This window comes from Triticum aestivum, chromosome 4A, assembly GCF_018294505.1.
Source record: "Triticum aestivum cultivar Chinese Spring chromosome 4A, IWGSC CS RefSeq v2.1, whole genome shotgun sequence".
Classification (NCBI taxonomy): domain Eukaryota; kingdom Viridiplantae; phylum Streptophyta; class Magnoliopsida; order Poales; family Poaceae; genus Triticum; species Triticum aestivum.
In genome coordinates, this window is record NC_057803.1 from 510,015,120 (window position 1) to 510,039,906 (window position 24,787).

The window sequence follows — 24,787 nt, forward strand, 5'->3', positions numbered from 1 at the left end:
GCGTCGGTGTTCCCAATCTCGCCAGCACGCGCGCCGGAGGACGCGTCGGCTCCCCGCTACGAGGACAACGCCGCGCCGCCCGCCGAGCCCCCACAGCCTTGAGGAGCTTTGGAAAGAAATGGATGTCGCCTTGTGGGAGGCTTTGCCTCCAGCAGAGCGCGCCAAAATAGAGGCGGAGAAGAAGGCCGAGGAAGAGAAGCGCACCATGGAACAAGTTGCCTGGGAGGCCTATGTCGCATCCGAGAGAGTCAGGCAATTGGCTCTTTGGCAGAAGGCTCGTGCGAGGGCCGTGAGGGTGGCAGAGGACACCTGTGCCGACGCCCTGAGTGCAGTCGGGCCCAAGCGCCTCATCTACGGTTGGCGGTACGTGGACCGGGTGCATGTTTCCAGCAAGGAGGAGTACCTGTTGGCGCCGGATCACCACACTGGTGAGATCGCGCTCGCCCGCCGGCAAGCCGCCAATCAGCACCTCGTGAGTTGCGAGGCTGAGGAAGAGGCGTTGTGTCGGCGCGCTGGGAAACGGCCACATACCAGAGCACTCGTGGCGCGCCGCAAGCGCTCCTGCGAGTGTCGTGGCTTTTAGGAGGAGTATAATTTTTGTTTCGTAAGGGGATCTCATTAGTTTTGGGACGCAAATGATAAATCCCGAACGTTCAGGAATTTTTAGCGTCCTTAATGAAGTATGTAAAAGGGAAAGTTTGGAAACCTTGTGTATTCGTACGCATTTTGCAAGTACGTGCATATAGCACAAACTTTACTATATACTATCGCACTACACGTCTCTCTCAATATATGCTCGCAGACTGTGCTACTCCCTCCGTCCAGGTCAATAAGTCATCTTTGGTTGTGCACCGTGACCAAGAAGGAGGGAAAACTTATACACCTAGACGGAGGGAGTACTATTATTACTTATGTACGTGGAAATGCATGTTTTAACATTACGATGCGGTTTTTGTAAAAGTTGAAAAACAACACCAGTCAAGCTTGTGAAACGATTCAATGCAAAACAAATGCAAAAATGCTCGTTCGATTGTTTACTTTTAGCTTCCTTCTCTGTGGTTAATTCTCTGTCGTACTTTGTATGGAGTATCTCACTGGTTGGAAAGGCATGCAAATTCCCAAACCGCTTCCTACACCCTGTATCGAATTTTTTTCCTAAAAAGTTGTGTCGTGCAATTGGAATTCCAACTTGAGTATTACTACTAGTAGGAGTACCAAGGGCCACTTCTCTTAGGCTTCTAGATTAGTAATCCCATAACTACTACCTCCGTCCTGGTTTATTGGTCCCCATTGTAATCTGCGTCAAATTTTGATCATAAATTTAACAAATGAAATGTTAGTGCATGTCACATGCACTACTACATCCGTCTAGGTGAGTAAGTCATCTTAGGCTGTGCACCGTGACCAAGGAGGAGGAGAAAATGAGAAACGTTAATGTTTATTTGCTAATTAATAGTATTGCATGCAATGAACTAACCACTGCATGTCGTGTTTGATATCTCAAGTCATTAAAAGCATGAACACTCTTTATCTCTTATTGGTTGATATGTCAAGAAACAAGAAACGAGGTAGAAGTTAATGCACCGCGTCTAAGTGTTTTGGGATTATTTGGTTTTCGTAAGATGACTTACACATCTAGACGGGGGGATTACAAAGGTGAGGAATAAACCAGTTAAATCTTTGGTCAAAATTTAGCACAAATTACAATGGTGAGGAATAAACCAGGACGGAGTAGTAGTTTAGAAGCCCAAATAAATGAGTGAGGCACCTTATTGTTACTCTCCACTGTGACTAGTCTTGTGGGAAAAGCTTGGGAAGCCGCCAAAAGAACTGGCCCTAGGAGTAGCAGCTAGGGATCGAGTGTGCGAGATGAACCGGAGAAAGTAAATGCAAAGAGATGAAATGCAAAAAAGACGGAGGGATGTGATGGTTGCTTGTCCGTTTATTTTACCAGGCCACTTATTACTGGGAGTGGTTGGGTTTTATGATATGACGGCTTTACTGCCGCGCCACGAGCGGGGTGAGAGGTGAGACTCCCATGCAACACCGCCCTCTACATTTGTAGGAGTACTACACCGGTCGTGGTTTACTAGTCCCGCATTGAATTTGAGTGAAGATTTAACTGACAAAATGTTAGTGCATGTCAACAAAAACTATATCGTTGGATTCGTATTTGAACATAGTTTTGAATGATATAATTTTAGGTGACATGCATCAGCATTTTTCATACTATATATAATGTTAGTTCAATTTTTGGTCATACTAATCTATAGTAGTAAGGTGCCTGTGCGTTGCACCGAAGAGTGAAATGCATTGATCGGGGAGTTGTTTATTTTGACAAAGGATGTTGGGGGTCATCTCATGTGTAACGGGTATCGATAGGTTTCTTCGGATATTATTTCATCTCTAGAGCTCACAAACATCTGGGTGAAATAGATAAAAAGGTATCTTTTGCAAACAAAAGCGTTCAACTATTCAACCTGCATCCAAAGCTTGTGAAGAAATAACACTTATTGTGCTTTGCAAGAAATGATCTTTAAGAATTAGTTTTTGAGTATCGATTGTTATACATGTTGGCTACAGATGACATGGCACTTTCTTATTGGCGGGATAGTCCCAGCTCCCCAGAGTCCAAGTCTGTTCGATGAGGCCGGTGTTGCCGCCCACGCAACACGGAGGGGTAGAAACACTGACCACGCACCCGTACATCGGCCTCGTGTCAGTGTCAGCATCAGCGACATCGCCCCTAACACAAATTATAGAGACGGGGCGGCGCCTGCACGGGTCTCGCCGATGCCCACGATCAAGAGGAAGACGTTGTCGTCCTCCTCCAAGACTAGCAAGCGGCGGTGATCCTCCAGCGACTCCGGCATGGTGAACGGGTAGCACATCTCGTACTTGATGTTCTTCGCCAAGGGCCAGCAGTGACCGTTGCACGCATCCGTGAGGTGATGCACCATGTCTGCCGGCGAGCCACAAAATGGCATCGACCACTCATAGTAGTGGACGAAGGGCCTATTATCAGGTTTTTGGATTGTTGGAAATATGAGCAAATTACTATGATATTTAATCCAAATAAATAGGAAATAGATCATGACAGCATTGACAGAGATTAAACTAATCATGCGAACTAGCATAGTAGATGAATAGATCACATACTAGAAACATGAATTCTACCACGATCTCGAACAGGAAGGATAGAATCACATACGGTGCAGCGGGCGCAGCGCCGCCGGTGTTGACGTTGTCGCCCATGTCGTCGAGGATGAGGTTGCCGAGGTCGGGGAAGTAGTCGTCGTTCGCAAAGTCGTCGCTGGCAGCAGTCGCACGAGTGCGCTCCCCAAAAACCTGATCGCCTCTCTCTCGTACAGGATCATGAGAGGCGGGGATCAAGAGGCCTGCTGTCCCTTCTCCCGGTGCACGCCGAAAGGAGGGATGGAGAAGACTTGCTTGGCGGCGCAATGATCTGGAACGGTGGTGAGAAACTATATAGTGCGGGCCGGGTAGGTCGTGGGAGTATAGCTCTATCCTCGGCTCGACTCAATCCTGCAATCCGCGACGCGTCATGACGTGGCGTGGCGTGGCGAGGCGAGTGAGGAGGAGGAGCACGCGTGTAGGTTTCCTCTTCTCATGCTCATACAAGTGGTAGAAGAGCTCACCTTATAAAGGCCTACTAGCAAAATTCCAACATCGACCAAGCCGTCCATGAAATGGGAGTGGCTGTAGGGGACATTGCGCCAGTTGAATATATGAGCAAGTTACTACGAGATTTAATCCGAATAAGCACAAAATAAATCATGACGGCTATAACAGAGATGAAACTAATCATGTGGACTAGCATAGTAGTAGGATACAGAGTAGAAACATGAATTCTACCACGATTTCGTACAGGAAGGACAAAAACACATGCAGTGCAACGGGAGCAGCACCGTTGGTGTTGAGGTTGTCGCCCATGTCCAAACACCACGTAGACACGGTCTTTGAGCACGGTTCGTAGTCGTCCTACGCTTGGGCATTGAAGTTTGTAACTATTTTAGATTAGAATATACTACTCCTCCGGTGCTAGTAGTAGAGCAGAGTCCTACTCTACTACTCTTCTCAAGCAAGTTAGGGCATAGCACTATAGGGAGTACCAGTACTGTGATCACTCAAGCAAGTTGGCTGGCATCGACATGACCCTACGCTGCTGGTATGTGTCTCGTAAGTCAAGCGGCGTGCTGTAGTCATCATCACCTTTCCACTTCCTGTAGCACATATTCGCTTCTCCATCTTTGTCATCACCTGTGCAATCTTCCATCCCCGCTAAGGCGCCTCCCCCCTCATCCGAAACCCAAGCACTAACAATGGCAGAACCGAGCAGCGTCCGCCGAAAGAGTGGCTGGAATTCGCTCCCCACAAAGGTAATCAAGCTGATTGTTTCGCGTGTGGACAATCTCAGTACTAGGCCGCTTGCGGCGTGCTCGTCGGGGTTGTACCGTTTACTCAAAGCCCTCAGGCCGGAGGTTTTTCAGCCAGCTCCTTGCTTGCTAATGCCGCCTGATCTTTAGAAACGGCATGTCACGCAGCATAACGATCGTAGGGTGGCGAGCATCAACCCCCTTGACTGCAATCCGATCCCCGTCAGCCTCAACTACATTAACGGTATGTACTGGGTCGGCATGAACACATCTTGGATGGTGCTCATCGACGGTCGCGGCAGCTGGATGCTCGTGGAGGTCTACACCCGGCGATTGATCCCCCTTCCTTTGATTAACACTGCACTGCTTTGGCACCGCGGCTCAGAATACTCAGAATCTTACAGTAGCCAACATGATACCAAGTTTGATTTGCTCAAGGATGTAATCTGCCAAGTGACCACAAGATCTGTGAATTATAAAGACTTCAGGCTAATTGCGTTATTCAACAACGGTCTCGCCTATCTGACAGGTCACTGCGGTAAGTGGATAAATCTGCACGTCCATCGTAGGATCATACATCCTCCATGGTTCTCTGATGCCATTGAACACAAGGGCTTCATTTACGCTGTCGACTCCTTCTATGGTTGGACGTATTGCTGGCCTACTCCAGTCATCGCTATAAACGGCTGTTACAGCAGTATGTTACTTTCCTATGATATCATTATGGCTTGCTTATATTACTGTCAACATTTGCTGGAAAAAAAATCATGCTCATAACATGTTGTTCTTAAGATTGACTAAATCAAGAGCCCTTTTTTATTTGACTCCAACTTGATATGATGTTGTAGGACACCTGGTGTCCCTACCCTTCCTAATCCTAGAACCTTTCCAAGAAAAGGGGCATGGCAGTTGCAGGTGGTTCCTTGCTCGATCAGACGACGGCGAAAGATTGATGATCGTTCGCACGTACCGGACGTGTTGTTTCGTGGAATACAATCACAGTCACTGCAAGGTCTTTGAGCAGGATCCCAGCTTCTCTGAGCCTTCAAGAATTTTGGACTGGAGGCTGGTAAGTAGCCTTGGTACATGCTCTCTGTTTGTCGGACTGAATTATCCGATTAACCAGGAGATAACCAACAGCAAGGATCATGATGGTAGCGCGGTTTCGTTCATCAGGCAAAACTGTGTGTACACAGCATACCATGCGTCTCTGCATGCACCATACCTTGATATGTGCCGCCATGCTCTGCAGCCCAAAGTAGGAGAGAGGGTCGCAAGTATCAGACTTCGACCTGCTGGCTGGAGTTTCCCCCGTCATGCACCCATCTGGTAAAGGTCGTCAGCCAATCTCCACAGCTTAATAAATAGTAACGTCTAACTGAGCTAGTTAGTTAGATGCGTACACTTGGTGTAGTAGGATCTTTATTTAGTTTGATGCATACACTTGTTCTTTTTTGGTAGCCCTTTTGTAAGATGGCTGATGTTTCGTTTGGAAGAGAGAGCTGCGTCTTCACTCTTCTGGCTTGCTTACTGCTTCTGTTGCACCCCCAGCCCTGGTTGCTGCTGCTGTTTTCAATGTACAATCAGTAGTATATTTCGTCTGTTGGTTGAACGAATGTGTTGTTAGAACAATAAACACAATGTTTTGGAAGTCGTTGCACGGTTCGATCCTTTAGTGCCCCGTATCATACGTAGCGCATACTAATTTTCGTACGGAACACATTTTCCACTTGTTGATAACATGTAGCCCACTGATGAAGGCCCAATAGAGAAGCCCATTGTCGGTGTCAAAACCGGCGGATCTCGGGTAGGGGGTCCCGAACTATGCGTCTAGGCCGGATGGTAACAGGAGACAAGGGACACGAAGTTTTACCCAGGTTCGGGCCCTCTCGATGGAGGTAAAACCCTACTTCCTGCTTGATTAATATTGATGATATGGGTAGTACAAGAGTAGATCTACCACGAGATCAAGGAGGCTAAACCCTAGAAGCTAGCCTATGGTATGATTGTTGTATGATGAAGTTGTCCTACGGACTAAAACCCTTCGGTTTATATAGACACCGGATAGGGTTAGGGTTACACAAAGTCGGTTACAATGGTAGGAGATCTTGAATATCCGCATTTCCAAGCTTGCCTTCCACGCTAAGGAAAGTCCCATTCGGACACGGGACGAAGTCTTCAATCTTGTATCTTCACAGTCCTGGAGTTCGGCTGAAGGTATTGTCCGGCTATCCAAACACCCCCTAATCCAGGACTCCCTCAGTAGCCCCCGAACCAGGCTCTAATGACGATGAGTCCGGCGCGCAGATTGTCTTCGCCATTGCAAGGCAGGTTCTTCTCCAAATTCTGTGTACCTGTTGAAATAATGTCCGATTCTTGTAATGTAGCGCTCCTTGGCTTCTACGCCCAATAATGGTCGTCTTCCACGCGTCAAACGAATGCGAAAAGCCAGGGCGTTTTTACATTCACACCCCTAGCCACATAAACGAGCCGCCTATTTAATGGGATGGGGATTCAGATCCAAACCACACCTTCCCCTCTCCGCGAGTAATCATCAGAGCGCCTCCAGCAAAGGTCCATCCCAACATGGCCAGCCGTCGCAGCTCCTCCTCTCGCCCTTCCAGTCCTAAACCTAGAGACTGGGAGAGTTGCTCCATCCCGCACAGCGAGTTAGTGTCGCTTCAGGCCAAGGGATTTCTCCCTTAGGCCTATATGGTCCCGGTCCGAGCTGGACTCGCCACCTATAATGGCGGAAAACAAGCGGAGAGCACCCCCAATCCCTCCAAAGGAGAGCGGGTGTGCCTCGTCCCCTATCTAATAAGGGGACTGGGATTTCCAATTCATCCATTTCTCCATGGGCTTCTGGAGTTCTACGGCCTCCAGCTGCACAATCTCATGCCCACCTCTATATTGCATATCGCGGGCTTCGTCGCCCTTTGCGAGTTATTTTTGGGTGTTGAGGCTCATTTCGCGCTGTGGAGGAGGATATTCTGCCTGGTGCCCCGTTCTCAAGAGGGGTCTATATATCAAGTGGGCGGAGCCGAAGTGTGGCGCATCGCCGGGACCGGATACCTATCCGGAACCCCAAAGAAGGCGTCCGAGGACTGGCCTTTGGAATGGTTTTATATAGATGATGTCCCGCTACCGGACCCTATCCAGGTTGGTCTCCCCGAGTTCAACAGTGCCCTATTAAAGAAACGCCTAAGCTGGAGTCTGCGGAGCTCTCAAAGGGAAAGCGACAGGGACGTCCTTTACCTGATGGGCCGGATAAGACTATTGGCTCATTCCGGACTAACCATGATTGGAGTCATGGCCGCATGCATTATGCGGGGGGTGCAGCTGCTTCAATATAGAAGCCACCCCATGTGGGATTTTAACGGGGAGGACGATGCCACCCGTTATGGTCGTAAGGGGCCGGCCTCGGTTGCCGCTCTAGTAAAGATCTTATCCTCTTTGTACAAGGGAGAAGAGGAGGAATTCCTCCGCGTTGACCCGCAGGGTGGATTTACTATGTATAACCCTCCGAGTTGGGTAAGTGGACGATTTTGCTCGCCCATCCGCTTTATACTCCCATGATTAAATATGTAGTCTAACGACTTTGATGCAGGAACTGCGTCAGGAAGTAAAGGATATAAGCAGCCGTCCTCCACAGCCTGAGGATCCAGAACGATCCCTCGATCCGGACTCTGAAGAGGATCCGGACATCTCGGTGGAGCTAATTGACGGGGTGTTTCATCAGCTAAGCAAGGATAATACCTTGGTGGCCATTACGACCGATTACCCAGGGTTAATCCCGGCCTCCCAGGTGACAGAGACCGAAGCCTCATTCCCTTGAGAAGGATTCCATTCTCACGCATTTCAGTTTTTCGGACGACAACCGTGTTTTGCAGGGAAGGTTTTCGAGGCGGGAGGCCGAACCTGCGGCGGATAGCCAATGAGGGGCCGCGGGGCCCCGTGGGTTAAAAAGAAATGTAGTCCGGACTGAGGCGCCGACGCAAAGGTATAGCGCACCATCTATTTCTCTGGTGTTATCCCTTCAGGGCATACTAACGCCCGTGCTCTCTTCAGGACGAAGAGACCTCCCCGGACTATATGCGGGGAGGTTGCCAATCGCGCCTCCACCAGCCAGGCTCCAACGCCTGGCCCGGAAGTGGCGGCGAAAACAAGGCGCGCACCGGACGCTCCTCCGACAGAGGATGCGGACAGGCTGTCTGCCACCAATTCCGAAGTGGAGAGTGCCATGAACCACAGGCGTCGCCGGACAGTTCTCCGTGACGCTTGTTTCTCCCAAGAGGCATTGAATGCCTTCAATTTGGGAGATGCGTACCTCCGTGCCGCTCAAAATGGTTTAGCCAGAGCCACGGAGTAATATGTAAAAGACATACGGGTAAGAAAATTTTGGTAAATATATGTATATACCAGTAGCCCCAGTGACTTGAAACAGTTAGAACAACTGATTTAAGGATCATTTGTTATGTAGGTTCTTACAGAAAAGAATACCCTACTGTCCCAGGAGCTGGAAGAGTGCAAATCCCAACTTGAGGCTGCACTAGCCGTGGCAGGGGAGCCCAAAGAGACCCCCTCTGGTAATCCATGCTTCGAAAGATAAATATGTTGCAAAGTGCGGCGTGGGTGTAAATCTGACAAATCATATTGCAGATGGCGCCGGGATTGATCCGGAGAGGCAACAACTCTTACGCCGGCTAAAGGCTGGTGAGAGTATGCTGACAAGGGTGAGGCAGGAGAAGAATGATCTTCAGGATGCCAACACCAAGCTGGACGTTGAACCTAAAGATGTTCGTGGCCAGCTGTCGGACTCCACTAAGGAGAATCAGCGGCTTCGACGCGGCATATTTAGTAAGTGCTTAAACGAACTTTGAAAAAAGAGTTCGGCGAGGAAGTCGACTAACAGAGTAATGTCTGTAGGAATGCTAACAGGTCGTCCTGCAGAGGAGATGCCCGGTTCTACGGGTGACCTTCTTCCCGAGCTCTCGCGACTGCACGAGCGAGTTCGGCAGGCGATGCGAGGCGTTGCCCAAGCCTTATGGCCTTCCCACTCCATGCCCGAGGGCCTTGGAGAGCTTGCGGAGAAGCTGAAGGGAGCTCGGCGGCGCTTCCGGTTGTGGAAGATATCGGCCTGCCGACAAGGCGCTAGGGAGGCCTGGGCCATGGTGAAGACCCGGTTTACGAAGTCTGACCCAAACCACATGGCCGAGGTCGGACCTGTGGGGCCTGATGGGAAGGAGATCCCTGTAAGCTTAGTATACGGCCAAGTAGAATTGGCCGCAAAGTATTCCCAGCAGGACTGTAAATTAGATAGCCTGTTAGATGGTATAGAAGAGGAATACAATCAGTCAGAGTGACTATGTAATTTTTAATTGACATGTGTAATGCCTTCTAGCCGGATTGTAGATCGTTTGTCATTGCCGACCTTTTCGCTTCTACCTCGGGACCTGACGGTCCGGAGTGTGTCCGAATACCCTACTGGTTATGTACGAACCGGGGTATGCATGGAGACCAGGCGTAGGGGTCATTAGTGCTTTATCAGACAAGTGCCCAACTAGTTATGTTATATTACATGGTTAGTAAGAAACATCTTCCAGAGAGAATAGTTCCGTTAAGGGTTCCTTTCTCTGGGAGGCATGCCCTAAAGTGCATGTCCGGACTGCAAATGCAGGAAAATCATCTGGGGGCATGTATATAAATAAGTAAAAAAGGTCGTCTTTTAGTTCACCGACCGAATATTCCCTTAAGAACGCTAGCTTTTGGCTTCACCCAGTCCGAGGTACACATCCGGTTGATCCGGCAGTAACAATCACAGAGGTGCTCCCTTTACCGCCTAGCCGAACAATCGGGAACGTAGGGGTAAGCACAGGAGCCAGGCAACCCAGCTTGGCCAAAACTTAAGTCATATCGATGCATATAATGGTGAAGAAAAGGTACATGCGGAAGTTTGACGCATGTGTTGGGCGTGAAGCCCATATAAATAAGCTTCTGTTTAAAGAAGCCCCCAGGTTTAATGAGCGCGGGTAGTGCGTTACTTGATGAGCCTTTAAGGGCTATAAGAGAAAAGAGGGGAAGGAGAGAAATGTAAGACCGGAAATGTAAAAAATGGACAGAGGAAGGAGACAAACACAGAGTCCGGCGCTAGGCATAGAATCTTCGGAGACGTGCGGCGTTCCATGGGTTCGGCTCGAGTCGGTTATCCGACGCATCTCGCAGGCGGTACGCTCCACCAGTCAGGACTTGGTCGATTATGAAGGGACTTTACCACTTGGTCTTGAGTTTTTCCTTTTTCTTATCCAGCAGGTGTAGAACTAGTTCGTCAACATTGTAATTTTTGTCCCGTACTTCTCTGCTTTGATATCTTTGAGCCTGTTGTTGATAAAATGCGGAACAGGCTTTTGCCACATGACGCTTCTCCTCCAAGGCGTCCAAGTTGTCCTGCCAATCGAGCTCGGCTTCTCTTTCTTCGTACATGCGCACTCGAGGTGAGTCATGAATTATGTCGCAAGGCAGAACTGCCTCTGCGCCGTACACCATAAAGAATGGTGTGTATCCGGTGGTGCGGTTCGGCATGGTCCGTAGCCCCCAGAGTACGGAGTCGAGCTCCTCTACCCAGTGCGTGTTAGATTCCTTGAGGGACCGCACTAGTCTGGGTTTAATGTGACTCATGATAAGACCATTTGCATGTTCGACCTGGCCGTTAGGTTGTGGGTGATAGACAGAAGCATAATCGAGCTTGATGCCCATGTTTTTGCACTAGAGTTTTACCTCGTCGGCAGTAAAATTTGTGCCGTTATCAGTGATGATGCTATGGGGGATGCCGTAATGGTGTACAACCCCGGATATGAAGTCTATCACAGGTCCGGATTTGGCCGTCTTAACAGGCTTGGCTTCTATCCATTTGGTGAATTTATCCACCATGACCAGTAAGTATTTTTTCTTGTGGGTTCCGCCTTTAAGGGGTCCAACCATGTCAAGCCCCCAGACCGCGAACGGCCAAGTGATGGGGATAGTTTGGAGGGCGGTGGGTGGCATATGGCTTTGGTTTGCAAAAGCTGGCAACCGACGCATCGTTGGACCAAGTCCTGAGCGTCTGCCCGGGCCGTCAGCCAGTAAAAGCCTGTACGAAAAGCCTTGCTTACAAGGGACCGAGCTGCAGCGTGGTGGCCACCGAGTCCGGCATGAATTTCAGCCAGTAGGTTCCGCCCTTCCTCTTCGGAGATGCACCTTTGAAGGACTCCGGTAGTGCTTTTCTTATAAAGCTCTCCCTCGTGGACTTTATAGGCTTTAGATCGCCGCGCTATGCAGCGTGCCTCGTTTTGGTCCTCTGGGAGTTCCTGCCTAGTAAGTTAGACTAGGAATGGTTCTATCCACGGGGCGATGACCACCATTATTATGTGGGCTAAAGGTGTAATCTCAGTGGCAGAGCCTCCAATTATGTCAGATTGTTCGGCGTCAAGTGATGTGGGTAGGTCCGGGCTGTTATCTGCGGGTTACCCCTCCCATGTTACGGATGGCTTGAACAGTCTTTCTAAAAAGATGTTGGGGGGGACTGCATCGCGTTTTGCTCCAATGCGTGCCAAGACATCCGCTGCCTGATTGTTTTCTCGGGCTATATGATGAAACTCCAGCCCTTCGAACCGAGCTGACATTTTTAGGACGGCGTTGCGGTAAGCTGCCATTTTTGGATCCTTGGCGTCGAAGTCTCCCTTTATTTGGGATATCGCGAGGTTCGAATCCCCGCGTACCTCTAGGCGTTGAATGCCCATGGATACTGCCATCCGTAGACCGTGAAGGAGGGCCTCATATTCGGCTGCATTGTTGGAGTCCGTGTACATGATCTGGAGCACATATTGAACTGTGTCTCCTGTGGGGGACATCAAGACGACGCCAGCCCCTAGTCCAGCCAACAGTTTGGAGCCGTCGAAATGCATGATCCAGTTGGAATATGTGCCGTATTCTTTAGGGAGCTCGGCCTCCGTCCATTCATCGACGAAGTCGGCCAAAACTTGCGATTTAATAGCTCGCTGTGGCTTATAGGTTATATCGAACTGGAGGAGCTCGATGGCCCATTTTGCGATCCGGCCCGTAGCATCGCGGTTGTTGATAATATCGTTGAGTGGTACTTCCGAGGCTACTATTATAGAACACTCTTGAAAGTAGTGTCGTAGCTTCCGGGATGCCATGAATACCGCGTATGCAATCTTTTGATAATGCGGGTATCGTGATTTGCATGGAGTGAGGACAGTGCACACGTAGTAGACCGGCCTTTGAAGGGGGAATTTGTGTCCGTTCGTTTCCCGCTCGACGACGAGCACTGTGCTGACAACTTGATGGGTTGCTGCAATGTACAATAGCATTGGTTCGCCGGTGTTTGGTGCAGCCAGGACTGGGTTTGTTGCCAATATGGATTTTATTTCATTGAGTCCGGCCGTGGCAGCATCCGTCCACTCGAAGTGTTCGGTGCGCCGAAGGAGGCGATAAAGGGGAAGTGCCTTTTCTCCCAAGCGGGAGATAAAGCGGCTTAGAGCCGCCACGCATCCGGTTAATTTTTGTATTTGTTTGAGGTCCTTTGGGATATCCAGTTGCAACAAGGCTCGGATCTTTTCTGGATTTGCTTCAATTCCTCTACCAGATACAATGAAGCCCAAGAGCTTTCTGGCTGGAACACCGAAAATGCATTTTTCCGGGTTGAGCTTGATGTCGTATTTTCGGAGGTTAACGAATGTTAGCCTCAAGTCGTCTACTAGAGATTCGACATGTCTTGTTTTGACGACCACATCATCCACGTATTCCTCCACTGTTTTGCTGATCTGGTTTGCCAGACATGTCTGAATCATGCGCTGATATGTTGCGCCGGCGTTTTGAGCCCGAAGGGCATTGTGTTGAAGCAGAATGGGTCGTATGGTGTGATGAATGCCGTTGCGGCTTGGTCTGATTCTGCCATCTTGATTTGATGGTAACCGGAGTATGCGTCGAGGAAACACAACGAATCATGTCATGCGGTGGCATCGATAATTTGATCGATACGGGGGAGGGGGAAGGGATCCTTTGGGCAAGCCTTGTTAAGGTCTTTAAAATCAACACACAGGCGCCAGGATTTGTCCTTCTTTGGTACCATCACCAGGTTTGCTAGCCAGTCCGGATGTTTAATATCTCTAATGAATCCGGCCTCCAATAGCTTGGCTAGCTCCTCTCCCATAGCCTGTCTCTTGGGTTCAGAAAAACGCCGAAGGGCTTGTTTGACAGGTTTGAATCCTTTTAGGATATTTAAGTTGTGTTCGGCCAGCCTGCATGGGATTCCTGGCATCTCTGAAGGGTGCCAGGCGAAGATGTCCCAATTTTCACATAGAAATTCTCGCAGTGCGGCGTCCATATCAGGGTTTAATCGTGCCCCGATGGAAGCTGTTTTATTGGGGTCTGTTGGATGGACCCGGAATTTGACTATTTCGTCTGCTGGCTTAAAGGATGTGGACTTGGATCTCTTGTCGAGTATCACATCATCCCTGTTAACTGTGGAGCGCAGCGCAGTCAGTTCCTCAGCCGCTAAGGCTTCGGATAGTGCCTCCAGGGCTAATGCGGCTCTCTTGTTTTCGGCGCGGAGTGCTATGTCCGGATCACTAGCGAGAGTGATAATTCCATTCGGCTCGGGCATCTTGAGCTTCATGTACCCGTAATGGGGTATTGCTTGGAAGATTGTAAATGCTTCTCGCCCTAGTAGGGCGTGATATCCGCTATTGAACGGGGCCACCTGAAACGTGACCTCTTCGGACCTGTAATTATCCGGCGTGCCGAACACCACATCTAGTGTGATTTTTCCTGTGCAGCGCGCTTCCCGACTGGGGATTATTCCTCTAGAGGTTGTGCTGCTTCGCTCAACGCGGTTCCAGTCTAATCCCATTTTTTGAAGGGTTTCCTCATAAATGAGGTTCAATCCGCTGCCTCCATCCATGAGTACCTTGGTGAGGCGAAAGCCGTCCACTATTGGACTGAGGACCAATGCGGCTGGTGCTCGGGCTGTTCGGAATTTAGGTTCATCGCTTGCGTTCAAGGTAATGGTTGTGTCGCTCCATGGGTTTACTGTTGCTACCTGATAGACTTCGGCAAGGCTGCGGAGTGTTCTTTTTCGCATATTGTTTGATGCGAAAGTCTTGAAGACTGTGAGAATGGTACTGGTGTCCCCGGGATGGCTTTCTGCGGCCTCCGAAATTAAGAGGTCCTCGCCAATTTTGGCCACCTGCCGGAGTATCCAACATGCTCTAAGGATGTGAGTTGGTGTGGCGTCCTCTGTACTATGAATTTTACAGGGTCCATCAAGCCATCTTTCCAGTATGGTTCCATGCTCTGTAGAGGATTTTGGTTTTTTGGTGTTTAACCAGGGTGTCTTACGATGATGCACCCTCTTAGTTCGGACGAGATTGCTATTCAGGGCCGGATTATCCCAAAATTTTATTTCGGTTTTCCAGGCGCTTTCCATCGCACAGTACTTTTGTACTATGGACGCCAAGTCAGCGAAGCATGTAATATCACAACGACTTATGGCGTTAAGGATTCCCTCGTCCGTGCAATTACTGCAGAAGATTGAGATTGCGTCTCCCTCGCGGCAGTCCTTTATCCTATTCATAACCAGGAGGAATCTGGCCCAGTAATGATGTACTGTTTCCTCAGGCTTTTGCCTGATTTGGGAGAGATCGCTTATGTTCGGGTGGGCGGGTGGCGTTGAATCTGAAACCCCACCCAATCTAAGATTCAGAGGCCGAAGAGCTTCCGAGCTCTGAAGTTCGGATTCTTGGATGTTGTCCAATGAGTCTAGCCCGTTGCCTGATTCTATGCTTAGGTCTTGAGTTACATCCTCCCCTCCGCGGGTATCCGGCTTGGAGGGGTCGGGAATTCAGGCGTAGCTAGTCCTTAAAATAGATGAAGGGTCGCCGCACTGCGCCTCTACCACGGCGACGTGGTGGGTGACCTGGGGAGAGTTAATTTCTCTTAGATCGGGTTTAATCCCAACCTGGTCGTCATCTGTGGCGACCCCCAGGGCGGCGATGCGATCCAAGAGCTTGTTTATGGAAGAGAGCTCCATCGGATCTAGCTGCTCGACAAGATCCGAGCTGATGTGAAGGTTGCTTTTGATGACCCTATGAGGTCACCGTCGGCGCAACGGCCGAACAGGCGGTCATGAGGAAACCACCTAGCCGGAGAGTTTGGCCAACAGCCAAGGCTCCCCTAGCGACGGCGCCGTCTTTAAAGACGGGAGGAGGCATCCTTCCTGATTGCGATGGCACAGTGGAAGTCTCAATGAAAGCACCAATGTCGGTATCAAAACCGGCGGATCTCGGGTAGGGTGTCCCGAACTATGCGTCTAGGCTGGATGGTAACAGGAGACAAGGGACACGAAGTTTTACCCAGGTTCGGGCCCTCTCGATGGAGGTAAAACCCTACTTCCTGCTTGATTAATATTGATGATATGGGTAGTACAAGAGTAGATCTACCACGAGATCAAGGAGGCTAAACCCTGCAAGGTAGCCTATGGTATGATTGTTGTATGATGAAGTTGTCCTACGGACTAAAACCCTCCGATTTATATAGACACCGGGTAGGGTTAGGGTTACACAAAGTCGGTTACAATGGTAGGAGATCTTGAATATCCGCATCGCCAAGCTTGCCTTCCACGCCAAGGAAAGTCCCATCCGGACACGGGATGAAGTCTTCAATCTTGTATCTTCACAGTCGTGGAGTTCGGCTCAAGGTATTGTCCAGCTATCCGAACACCCCCTAATCCAGGACTCCCTCAGTAGCCCCCGAACCAGGCTTTAATGGCGATGAGTCCGGTGCGCATATTGTCTTCGGCATTGCAAGGCGGGTTCTTCTCCAAATTCTGTGTACCTGTTGAAATAATGTCCGATTCTTGTAATGTAGCGCTCCTTGGCTTCTACGCCCAATAATGGCCATCTTCCACGCGTCAAATGAATGTGAAAAGCCGGGGCGTTTTTACATTCACACCCCTAGCCGCATAAACGAGCCGCCTATTTAATGGGATGGGGATTCAGATCCAAACCACAACTTCCCCTCTCCGCGAGTAATCATCAGAGCGCCTCCAGCAAAGGTCCATTCCAACATGGCCAGCCGTCGCAGCTCCTCCTCTCGCCCTTCCAGTCCTAAACCTGGAGACTGGGAGAGTTTCCCCATCCCGCACAGCGAGTTAGTGTCGCTTCAGGCCAAGGGATTTCTCCCTCAGGCCTATATGGTCCCTGTCCGAGCCGGACTCGCCACCTATAATGGCAGAAAACAAGTGGAGAGCACCCCCAATCCCTCCAAAGGAGAGCGGGTGTGCGTCGTCCCCTATCTAATAAGGGGACTGGGATTTCCAATTCATCCATTTCTCCGCGGGCTTCTGGAGTTCTACGGCCTCCAGCTGCACAATCTCACGCCCGCCTCTATATTGCATATCACGGGCTTCGTCGCCCTTTGCGAGTTATTTTTGGGTGTTGAGGCTCATTCACGCTGTGGAGGAGGATATTCTGCCTGGTGCCCCGTTCTCAAGAGGGGTCTATATATCAAGTGGGCGGAGCCGAAGTGTGGCGCATCGCCGGGACCGGATACCTATCCGGAACCCCAAAGAAGGCGTCCGAGGACTGGCCTTCGGAATGGTTTTATATAGATGATGTCCCCCTACCGGACCCTATCCAGGTCGGTGTCCCCGAGTTCAACAGTGCCCCATTAAAGAACTCCTCAAAATTTTCCTCGCCCTCGGTTCTACCACGATTTTTTCCGTCATGGACGCCCCAAAGAATGTCATGCAGCTGCGTCTCCGGGCCGCCCAAGATGAAAAGCCCATTTTCTGTCATGATTTTTTTGTCATAGAAGTAGGAGCCCACCACATCTATGATGATGCCGGGTTTTGTCACAATTATCGTCATAGAAGTGTCATATGTATGACAGAAAAAAAATTCGTTCGGCCCAAAATGTCACGGATGTGTCTTTTTTTTGTAGTGAGAGTACTGTACGTGGGGAGGCTGACAACTGGGTCCACGGCCACAACCCAGTTTTTTTGTGATTTGCCAACTAAGTCGCTTTGTCAGGCCCGTTGAGCTGCAAATCTTTCAAGACGAGGAGAGCTTTCATTCGGCTGGCCGAAAAAATGGCCCATCAGTAAATGAGAAATGGGTTGTACATTTTTAAAACACATCAAACCAGCAATTAGTTTCAAATATCTTTTTTTTCATTTCGAGATTTTAAATTACATTAATTTTTATGCGTGGAGAATTTGTTGGATTTTATATTGATATACATTTATTTTTAAAATCAATTTGAATTTGAGTCGAAATTTCAGGATTAAAAACAGTTCGGACTGCATCGGAATATGCAAAATTTTGTATAATGTTTTAACCGTGGCCATAATATGGGCTGTAATGCTAACAAAAAGAATATGGGCTCCAAAAAACCTCAATAATTAGCAAACGGGCTGTAAATTATTAGAAATAATGGCAGATGGGTTGTATGCTGTTTCCCACAGATTTGAGGCTTTCCTAAAAAAAGGTTGACGCACAAGCAGTGACCGTTGGATGGCCATCCAACGGCCGTCGTGCTTCTTCAATATCTGCTCTTCTTGCTCCAGCCGCTCAAACAGGCGCCGGTGGGACTGCCTGCTCCCTCCTCCCCGCGGCCGGCTCTGCTGCCGCGCAGGCCTCACCGCCCCACTGTACTCCCATCGCTGGCCTAGCCATCCCTCTACTCACCCACACCTGTTGTTATTCTCCGGCGACGGCGGACGTACCAGTAAACCCTCGTACAGTCGTACTCCCCTCCACGTGGGAAACAACTGTCGAGTCTTCCCTGCCTCTGTGTCGTTCCCTTCCTAGGCCTTGCCGTCATCCACCGCCCTGATGCTCTCGGCGCGGCCTGGTCAACATGGTCAATGACCGACATGCATCTGAAGTGGACTGTACATGGAGAGGCTGACAGTTGGGTCCACGGCCGCACGCAAGGAAATGCCTCCTTATTACGCGCAAAATAATGATTCCTCCACCTGACATCAGGGACCCACCGAAAGGGCCTCTGTATTTCGCGAAAAAATGTTACCGCCACTGATAGCTCGAACCCACCAGCTATATCTTCGCACGCAAGGAAGTGCCTCCTTATTACGCACAAAAAAATGAATACTCCCCCTATTAGCTAGGACCCAGTATAGTGGCAGGCTGACTTGTGGGCCTACTAAGTTGACGGGGACGGATGGCTTTGTCAACTTAGTCAATATGCACGATTCTAGCTCCAATGACCGTACGACATCCATCCAACGACCGTAGTGCTTCTTCAACCTATGGTCTTCTTGCTCCAGCCGCCCAAACCAGCGCCAGTCGTGCCTCGTGCTCCTGCCTCCCGTGGCTGGCTGCGATGTGGCGGAGGCCTCACCGCCCCCTACTACTCCCACCACTGGCCAGGCCATCCCTCTACTCACCCACACCCCCTGTTATTCTGCGGTGATGGCAGCCTCACACCGCAGTGAACCAGTGAACCCTCATACTCCTCTACGTGTGGGCATGCACTGTCGCATCTTCCCCGGCTCCGCGTCGTCCCCTTCCTAGGCCTCGCCGTCGTCCACCGCCCTGGTGCTCTTGGTGCGGCGTGGTCAACGTGGTCAAGGAACGGCTTCCATCGGACATGGACTGTACATGGAGAGGCTGACAGCTGGGTCCATGGCCGGAGCAAGGAAGTGCCTCCTTATTACGTGCAAAATAATTATTCCTCCACCTGACAGCGGGGACCCACCGGACGGGCCACCGTATTTCGCGAAAAAAACGTTTGCCCCTGACTGCTGGGACCCACCAGCTACATCTTCGCACGCAAGGAAGTGCCTGACAGTCGGGACCCACCTGGTCGAAGCGTACGTAGCGTTGTCATTCTGGTCGCGAACGTGTACGTACATATATACTGGTGGATGTAGAGGCGCGCACGTGTCGTAGTAGAGACGCGCACGTAGCATGTACACATACGTACAGCGGCCAGGTTGCAAGAAAAAAAACACGGCCACGTATGTGTACATACGGGTGGGGTCTCAAACGCCTACTCGCACATACGTACGGCAAGGGCTCATTAACATGGCTGGGTCAGAACGGAGAAACATCGTCATCGTCGTGTTCATGGGGAGGCAACGGAATGCGTCGTGTTCATGGGGAGGAAACGGAATGTGTCGTGTTCATCGGGAGGCAACGGAACGCGTGGGAGCCAACCGGCTGGGTTGGAACAGAATGCGTGGTCGTGTTCATCGGGAGGGCTTGGATGGAATAGGTGATGGAAACGAGGCCTGGCATACCGCAGAACGGAGGAAATGGCCTTGTGTTCGACCGGCCACATTCGAAACGGGATCCTGTTCATCGGGAGGGGTCTGGCGTACCGCAAAACGGACGAAACGGACCTGCTACGGTCGAAACGGGGGTCCTGTTGACCGGGAGGGGTGTGGCGTACCGCAAAACGGAGGAGACGGACTTGTGTTGGAGCGCTACGGTCGGAACGAGGGTCCTGTTCATCGGGAGGGGTGTGGCGTATCGCAAAACGGGACTCCACGAGATACTGTTCATCTCCACCATCGACCTCCTCCAGCCTCCACGGGCTACCGTCGACCTCCGCCAGCCTCCACGGGCTCCTGTTCATCCAGCCTCCACCGCACGCTACTCCATCGGCTACTATTCAACCACCCCTCCACGGGCACCCCTCCACCGTCTACAGTTCATCTAGCCCTCCACACCACTGGGTCCTGTTCAACCACCCCTCCATGGGCACCCCTCCACCGTCTACTGTTCATCCAGCCCTCCACACCACGCGGTCCTGTTCAACCACCCCTCCACCGTCTATTGTTCATCCAGCCCTCCACACCACGGGGTCCTGTTCAACCACCGCTCCACGGGCACCCCTCCACCATCTACTATTCATCTAGCCCTCCACCACACCACGGGGGCCTGTTCATCCAAAGGCAACGCCACCGCTCACTGTTCATCCAACCCCCCCCCCCCCCGCAACGCTCACCGTTCATCCCAGAGGCAGCATTGATCGGCTTCAGTTAGCAGCAGTAGCGAAGGAATCGCTCGATCGGGTTCAGTTAATAGCCATCATTCGATCGCTCGGGTTTAGTAATGCGTAGCCTGCAGTGCAATTGCTCGGGTTCAGTTAGAGCCCAACGCCTCGCTCGGGTTCAGTTAGAGCCAACACCTCGCACACACGCGCGTACGTGTATGAGAGAAATGCGCATCGCTCGGCCCCCGACTTCCCACCGTAACCGAGAACTCCCCGAAATTTTCCTCCCCCTCGCTTCTACCATGGTTTTATCCGTCATGGACGGCCCAAAGAATGTCATGCAGCTGTGTCTCCGGCCGCCCAAGACGAAAAGCCCATTTTCGGTCACGATTTTTTGTCATAGAAGTAGGAGCCCACCACATCTATGATGATACCGGGTTTTGTCACAATTATCGTCATAGAAGTGTCATATGTACGACAGAAAAAAATTGTTCGGCCCAAAATGTCACGGATGTGTCTTTTTTTTGTAGTGGAGGCTACAATTGATCCCCTATACTTGTGGGTTATCAAGACCTTTTTCTGGCGCCGTTCCCAGGGAGCAATAGCGTGGGGTGAATATTCTCGTGTGTGTTTGTTTGCTTTATCACTAAGTAATTTTTATTTCCTGTTATAAGTTGTTTTCTATCTTTAGTTATGGGTAGGAAACGCAAAATACCAAAAAAATTAGTTGTACCTGCTACACCAATGGTTGAAGAAGCACTCAAAATCTATCACACTCCTGAAGCTTTTTACCTGGATCATCTTCGATCCCTTTGTGCTCGTGCTGAAACCCCAACTAGCTTAGCTGAGGGAAAATCTTTAGATGAGCATGCTTGTTATGTGCGACACCGCTTATCTCGAAAAGGGAAACTTTTACAGCATCAAATTAATATTATGCAATGCTATCCTTGGAATTTATGTGAAATATATGGTTTTACTTGTTGTTCTGAAAACCCTAAGAAACACCTTCCCTACCAATGTGAGTTTAGTGATAATGGAATCGTATCTTCGTATGCTAATGGTGTTTATAATTACTATGGCGTTCAACAAATTGAAGAATTTGTTGCTTTTAAGGGTGCTTACGAAATTGCTTCTTTGATTGAAAAGTATGATGCTACTCTTTACAAATCTGAAAATTTTACCCTACTTTAATATTGTTATGAGAATTATGCCTCTAATGCCTATGTTAAACCTTATATTGAGGACTCCCCTGCTGTCCAAGAAGAGACTAATATTTTGCAGGAGCCTATGGAAGAAGAAATCAATGACATTGTAAGCTCATTGGATGAAAAAGATGAGGAGGAGAGCGAAGAACAAGAGGAGGAAGAGTGGATTGATCACCCGTGCCCACCTTCTAATGAGAGTAACTCTTCAACTCATACATTATTTAAATTCCCTTTGTGCTTACCAAAGGATGATTGCTATGATGATTGTTATGATCCTATTGATTCTTTTGAAATATCCCTTTTTGATGATGCTTGCTATGCTTGTGGCCAAGATGCCAATATGAATTATGCTTATGGAGATGAACTTGCTATAGTTCCTTATGTTAAACATGAAATTGTTGCTATTGCACCCACGCATGATAGTCCTATTATCTTTTTGAATTCTCCCGACTACACTATATCGAAGAAGTTTGCCCTTATTAAGGATTATATTGATGGGTTGCTTTTTACCGTCGCACATGATGATTTTGATGAATATAATATGCATGTGCTTGCTGCTCCTACTTGCAATTATTATGAGAGAGAAACTATATCTCCACCTCTCTATGTGTCCCACACGAAAAAATTGCAAGAAACTGTTTATACTATGCATTGGCCTTTACTTTGTGTGCATGAATTGTTCTTTTATGACATGCCGATGCATAGGAAGAGAGTTAGACCTCGTCATTGCATGATATATATTACTTTGTGCTCACTACTAAATTACAAATCATTGTTAATTAAAATTGGCTTTGATATACCTTGGGATCCGGGTGGATTCACTGCTTGAGCACTATATGCCTAGCTTAATGGCTTTAAAGAAAGTGCTGCCAGGGAGACAACCCGGAAGTTTTAGAGAGTCATTTATTTCTGTTGAGTGCTTTTATATAGTTTAAAAACAAAAAAAATAAAGAGGGGAACCTAAAACTTTTCAAAAAGGAAAGTGAAAGTGAGAGAGACAAGCATTGTTGAAGTGGGGGAGCTCCTTGAACTTTGTTCATGCTCACGGAAACTTTGTGAATCTTGATTACAGAAACTTTTCAACAAAAATAATTATCCCCTTGTACAATTCCATTTATTATAAAAATAATGTGCCAAGGTTTGCCTTTAGGATGTTTACAATGCTTGTTGGTTTGTGCGGTACAGGACAGAAACTTTGGTTGTAGTGCGTGATTTTACATTTTTTACTGGAACGTCAAAAGGTTCTGATACTTTATGCACTGTCTTCCTATACAAATTGTTTATTTTTCCTAATTTTGGTAGAATTTTTGGAGTACCAGAGGTATAGTTATTGTTCATATTATTACAGATTGTTCTGTTTTAGACAGATTCTGTTTTTGAAGCATAGTTTGCTTGTTTTGATGAAACTATCAATTCCTATCAGTGGATTAAGCCATGGAAAAGTTATATTACAGTAGCTACAATGCAAAAACAAAATATGAATTGGTTTGCAACAGTACTTAGAGTAGTGATTTGCTTTATTATACTAACGGATCATACCGAGTTTTTTGTTAAAGTTTTGTGTGGATGAAGTGTTCGAAGATCGAGGATGTTTCGATATGAGGATAAGAAGGAGAGGCACCCCAAGTAAATATTCATGGAGACTCAAGCGTCTAAGCTTGGGGATGCCCCGGAAGGCATCCCATCTTTCTTCAACAAGTATCGGTATGTTTTCGGATTCGTTTCGCTCATGCGATATGTGCAAATCTTGGAGCGTCTTTTGCATTTAGTTTTCATTTTTCTTTTATGCACCATGCTGGTATGAGATAGTCCTTGGTTGATTTATAGAATGCTTATTGCACTTCACTTAAAATCTTTTTAGTATGGCTTTATAAAATGCTTCATGTGCTTCGCTTATATCATTTGAAGTTTGGATTGCCTGTTTCTCTTCACATAGAAAACCGCCATTTGTAGAATGCTCTTTTGCTTCACTTATATTTGTTAGAGCATGGGCATATCTTTTGTAGAAAGAATTAAACTCTCTTGCTTCACTTATATATATTTAGAGAGATGACAGGAACTGGTCATTCACATGGTTAGTCATAAAATCCTACATAAAACTTGTAGATCACTGAATATGATATGTTTGATTCCTTGCAATAGTTTTGCGATATAAATATGGTGATATTAGAGTCATGCTAGTGGGTAGTTATGGATTGTAGAAATACTTGTGTTGAAGTTTGTGATTCCCGTAGCATGCACATATGGTGAACCGTTATGTGATGAAGTCGGAGCATGATTTTTTATTGATTGTCTTCCTTACGAGTGGCGGTCGAGGACGAGCGATAGTCTTTTCCTACCAATCTATCCCCCTAGGAGCATGCGCGTAGTACTTTGTTCTGATGACTAATAGATTTTTGCAATAAGTATGTGAGTTCTTTATGACTAATGTTGAGTCCATGGATTATACGCACTATCACCCTTCCATCATTGCTAGCCTCTTCGGTACCGTGCATTGCCCTTTCTCACCTTGAGAGTTGGTGCAAACTTCGCCGGTGCATCCAAACCCCGTGATACGATACGCTCCATCACACATAAGCCTCATTATATCTTCCTCAAAACAGCCACCATACCTACCTATCGTGGCATTTCCATAGCCATTCCGAGATATATTGCCATGCAACTTTCATCATCATCATATACATGACTCGAGCATTCATTGTCATATTGCTTTGCATGATCGTAAGATAGCTAGCATGATATTTTCATGGCTTGTCCGTTTTTTGATATCTTTGCTACGCTAGATCATTGCACATCCCGGTACACCGCCGGAGGCATTCATATAGAGTCATATCTTTGTTCTAGTATCGAGTTGTAATATTGAGTTGTAAGTAAATAAAAGTGTGATGATCATCATTATTAGGACACTGTCCCATGTGAGGTTATCAAAATAAAAGTGACCAAATAAGCCCCAAAAAGAGAGAGAGGCCAAAGAAGCCTACAAAAAAACAAAAACAAGAAAACAAGAGAGAGAAAAGGAGAGAAGGTACAATGTTACTATCCTTTTACCACACTTGTGCTTCAGAGTAGCACCATGTTCTTCATATAGAGAGTCTCTTGAGTTATCACTTTCATATACTTGTGGGAATTTTCATTATAAAACTTGGCTTGTATATTACGATGATGGGCTTC